This window comes from Pteropus vampyrus, unplaced genomic scaffold (genome assembly GCF_000151845.1).
Source record: "Pteropus vampyrus isolate Shadow unplaced genomic scaffold, Pvam_2.0 Scaffold29, whole genome shotgun sequence".
NCBI classification, from domain to species: domain Eukaryota; kingdom Metazoa; phylum Chordata; class Mammalia; order Chiroptera; family Pteropodidae; genus Pteropus; species Pteropus vampyrus.
This window is the reverse complement of record NW_011888810.1, coordinates 6,587,137-6,592,684: the sequence shown is the minus strand read 5'-3', so window position 1 is coordinate 6,592,684 and position 5,548 is coordinate 6,587,137.

Below are 5,548 nucleotides of genomic sequence, written 5' to 3'. Positions count from 1 at the left end.
GAGAAATGGGGCTGCTGCAATTGGTATCTTGGCCCCAAAATACCCAATCTGCTCAGAACACAGTACAGAGATAAGAGGAGATATAAGTGCTCACCCAGATACAGAGTGATGAGCTGAATTATGTTCCCCCAAATTTATATATTGAAAGCCCTAACCCCCATGACGTCATTAGATAGGTCCTAATCCAGTTTAACTGGTGTCCTTATAAGAAGAAATTACAAAACAGGCACACACAGAGGGAAGACCATATGAAGTAACAGGAGAAGATGGCCATTTATAAGCTCAGGAGAGAACCTCAGAAAAAACCAACCCTGCCAATGCCTAGATCTTAAGACTTCCAGGCTCCAGAATTATGAGAAAATAATTTTCTGTTGTTTAAGCTGGTCTGTGGTATTATGACAGCCCAAGGAAACTAAAATACACAGGTATCCCCAGAAGCAGAGTTCCATTACCTTCCCATGCACAGGTGAGACCTTGCCCTGTAAAAGTGATCCTTTTGGCTAGAGAATTTTTATTTTGATATGATAATGTTGGCATTATCTTTAGCATGATTTCTAGAAGAATGATCAGTGAAAAAGCATCTTTATAAGGAAATAGCGTCCAAATAAACTGGTGTTTATTTTCACGGAAGCCATTATTTTCCATGGGAGCAGTTCTTATCACTTCTCTGACAAAGGAATATTATAGAGACAAAGTTGAAAAATACTTTGTGTGAAGTAGTTTTGGTTCAGCTGCGGAGCTGAACTCTCTCCTCAGTAATAAATTGAAACTGACTATGAATGATTACAAATTAAAATGTGTCATTGCTGTAACAAAAGACAAGAACATTTCTTAGTATTACTGTGCTCTAGCAAGTGGTTTATGTACTTGGGCTCCTGAATGCTTTCCTGTGTCTTGTTATATTAATTGCTTTTCTGGACTCTATAGGAGGAAAAAAAAATCACTTTAAAAGGGTAAAGTGGGCCGTAGGAAAACAAACTCTTCCATAGACTTTTGCATTTTCTTCTAAACCCATTGAGTTGTGTTGTCTAAACAGATTTTTAAAAATTACCATTCTTCTCCCTTTTGTCTAAACATATTTAGTTTCTTATTTAAATTAACTTTATTCATATCTTTGTTTCAAATTTAATCTGGGTTTATGCTAAGCCTTTAATTAAATACAGAAATTATTCTCTTCCTTTGATTTAATGTTATAAAGTACATTTCTTAGTATATAGAAATTGTATACATATTTGTAGTTTTATTTGGAACTTAGTCATTGGCTCCATCCTTATTTTTATTCCTATATCCATCCATCCAGGAACAAAGTAAATGAAAAATATAATATGGTGTCAGAACTACAAAGGAAAACAAAATGCATATTTATAGGTGGAAGTATCTTTCAGAACTGCTAGAGTTGGGTAAAAATTCTGCCTCTGAACCCCCTAGCAAGCCCTGTAAGAAAGAAAACACATTTGTTTGCAAAGAGAATATTGTAAGTAAAGAAAATAAAAAAGATATTTATTAACAGTATGACCTTGGGCAAATTAAGTAATTACTCTGTGCCTCAGTTTCCTCCTAAGTTAACTGGGAATGGAGAAGTAACTTCTTTGTATAGGTATGTTATGAGAATTAAATGTGCCAGTATTAGATTAGCATTTAGCATAATGGCTGGTACAAAGTAAGCACTATTTAATGGTTTTTAAAATAAAAAATAAAATAAATGCCAAGGAAAATTTTCAAGGAATATAGTTTCACCCAGCATCTAATTTTATTTATTTGTTTGTTTGTTTTATCTTTCAACGATTACTTTATTATTTATTTATTTAATGTATCTTTCAATGATTACTTATTTAATTAATTAATTAATTTTTATTATGGCGACATTGGTTCCTAATTTTAAAGGTTAGTTCTCATTAAAAGCTTTGCCTTACCAATAGGACAGTAAGAGGCACGGTAAAAATGTTCACTAACAGCTTCTCTATTGCAAACACAATTATGGGATTCATGGAATGTTTTCTTGACGCATCCCTCAGTAAGCACCGAGGACAGAACATTGAACTCAGGGAAAGCAATTTTGCAGCAGGCCAAGATAACATGTTCCGAATATGCGGTGTTCTGATGATCGGACTTTAGTTCTAGATTAGAAAGAAATGGATGGGCTCATTTCCTTCAAATAATCCTTCATAAGTATCACTTCTCTTATCTGGGCATTTTATAAGCTGTACGGTGGGAGCATACAGTTATAGTCTCTACTAGGGCTTCACATGAAAATACTGCATCTTGTGGATAAAGCCAGAGGTTCAGTGTAGCATTCGCTGGTCAATAGCAGACACACCTGCTTCCACGTTACTACCGGCTATGCCATTGGCTGGCTGTGACCTTGGGCAAGTTACTTTACTTCGCCTCCTTGATTTCATCATCTGAACCTCTGCAATCTAGTACTTTGAAAATGAAGGAGATGATGCAAGGATAGCATTAACACCATGAGTGATTCATAGGAGTGATGACAAGTGGGACTCTGTCTTTTGCTGGCACAGTGACTGTGTTGAGCCTCAGCCTCCATATCTGCAATGAGGGTGGTGATAGCATCTTTCTTATAAGGTCGTTGTAAGAGTGAAACACAAGAATGAAACACAGTGGCTAACACGTTAAGTGTTTAATAAAGCTTACCTATTGTTATTCTTTATTCAATCTACTAAATACTGCAGTAATACATTTTAATTGAATTAACACTTGGTTAAAATTCCATATTTTGGGGACAGATTTTTAGAAAAGATTTTCAGCACTGTTTTCACAAAGTGCAAGTTACTCATAAAACTTTTATGATAGAAGCAGTACCTGTGCATCGTACAAGATTAGAAAATGCCATGCAAGCAAAAATACAAAATAAAAACATACATCCCCACTGTACAGAGATTACCACACTCTAGAGCATGCCCACCTATGAGCAGTTACACACACACACACACACACACATTTAGACTTTGGAGCGCTTTTAAGTTCACAGAAAACTTGAGAGGAAGATACAGAGATTTCCCTTATATACCTCCTAACACATGCATAGCCTCCCCCACTACCCATATCCCACCCACAACAGAATGCAGGCATTTGTTACAATTGATGAACCTACATTGACACATCAATCCCACACCAGAGTGTGAACATTTGTTATAATCGATGAACCTACACTGACACATCTTCATCACCCAAAGGTCATAGTTTACCTTAGGGTTCGTTCTTTGTGTTGGACATTCTATGGGCTTGGACACATGTATAATGACATGTATCCACCATGATAATGTCATATAGAGTATTTTCACTGCCCTAAAAATCCTCTGTAATATTACAGTTTTAATAACACAAGATCATACTGTACACATTGTTTTATAAATGCTTTTTCAGTTGTCTAGCTTAGTTTTTACAGATCAATAAATATTATCTCACCTAATACCTGCAACACAGTAAAATATTTCTAAATATTCCAATTATGGTTTTTATAGTTGATTTGTCCAAATCAGTATCTTATCTAGAACCACATAAGTGCTTGTGTTTCAATAATTTTTTGTTTTGATCAATCATATTTTGTTTTAATTTATATACAGTAAAATGCTAAGATCTTAAGTGTATAGTTCAGTGGACTTGGACACATGTATAAATGTATGCAAATGAGGATATAGAATATGTCATCTCCAAAGTTTTTGTCTGTCCCATTACAGTCCATTGCTCCCCCAGAGGAAACCACTCAATAGTTTTGATTATACTTGAGAGTTATATAAATGAAGTTATTCAGTATTTACTCCTATGAGTCTGGCTTCATTCACTAAAGCTACTGTTTTCTAAATATGTCCACATTGATAGTTCATCCTTTTTATTATTAAGTAGAAATGCATTGTATCACTATACTGTGTTTGTTTATCCAGTCTCTTCTTATGGTGAGTTTGATAATGGTCCCCAAATTCTGTGACACTCTTCCTACTGAAAAGTGAGGTCTGTACCATACTGTGAGGAAGTCCATGCAGAACTGTGGAGAGGCCCCCTTGAAGAGGCTTCTTGAAGGGACTGCAGCTGCTTGTAGTATTCAAGTATTTAGAAGAAATTTTTTTTTCCAGTTTGGTAATTGGAATTTTACTTAAGTTTATAGATCCCTTATAAAACCCATCATCTCTTAATCCATTCAATTTATCTTTTTCTTTCAATTATTTAACATATTTAGCACAGTTGTTTTAAAGTTTTTGGAGATTTCAATATCAATTATTAGAAGATCTGACTTTATTGAATTTCCTTCTATTGCTTATGGGTCAATTTATCTGCTTTTTTACATATCTTACAATATTTTTTTATTGTATACCAGTCATTAAAGAACAGTGTAAAGTGGAATATGATGCTTTTTCTTTCTTTTCTTTTTTGCCTAGAGGGTATAAAAACTTTCTTTAACCAGGCAGCCAATGCAAGATCTGTTCTTTTAATCCTACTTGCTTCGATTTGGGTGAGGGCTTGGCTACAGCTGCATATGTTTGAGTTTATGTCTGATTTCAAATATGATTTAGGAGCTCTCACTTTGTCCTTCAGCTCAGCTCCCGACTTTCTTTGCTGTTGCTACAACTGAGGGACCAATAAATTCCTTTGATCTTCCCAGGATTTGAACTTGGAGGGGTTTTATTTTTATTTTAATTGGTTATGATTCACTTATTGATTCATATTTTGCGGACCCTGGGACCTGAGCACCATGAAATAGCCAAAATTTCTTCTGTCTTTTAGCTTCTGTTCTCATAATTATTTCTTCTACTTTCTCAGAAAAATTTGTGGATGGTGGAAGGGTAGAGATATATTGGCCTGAACAATCGTTTTTGTATTTGAGCTATTGCAAATTCTACTTTCTTTGCCGGCCCTCACTGATAAAATCTGGCTAGTTACTCCTCATCCCTCCCTCTTCTATCTATAGCAAGTTTGCTTTTCTAAATATCCGCAGTCAGATTGGAATTTGCTAACTGTGGAAGCATCTGCAGCTCTTTGCTTATCTCTCTCTGGAATATAGCTCATTAAAGTTTCTTTGCATCCTCTGCTCTTTGATAGCTTTATAGAAAAGTGTTTTTTCCCCTGCTTGTTACCATGGGAATGATGGTCTTTTGCACCATTCTACATCCTAACAGAAACAGAACTCCTTCAATAACTTTAAAGCATTTATTCTTTTCTGATTGTAAACTTTGGGATCAATTTTGTGACTTATAAGGTTTATATTATAGGATTCCTTTAAATATTAAGCAGATAGTAGAAGGGTATTGGATTTGCAATTGGCATTCCTGAGCCACCAAATCTACCACTTATTTGTTTTGTGATTCTCTGCATGTTTTTCACAAGGGAGAAAGTGATTGACAGTGAGATTTCAACAGACACAGGCAAAGGACACAAATCCCTTTAACGCAAGTGAAGGATAAAGGATTTAACTGCATGGTGATGGCTATGACAAGCTGGAGACTCAGCAGTATTCTTCCTCTTGGACGGGGCAATTTCCATGGCCTTAAAGTACCCAGAATGGTGCGAATCAGCCAATGACACAGACTGTATG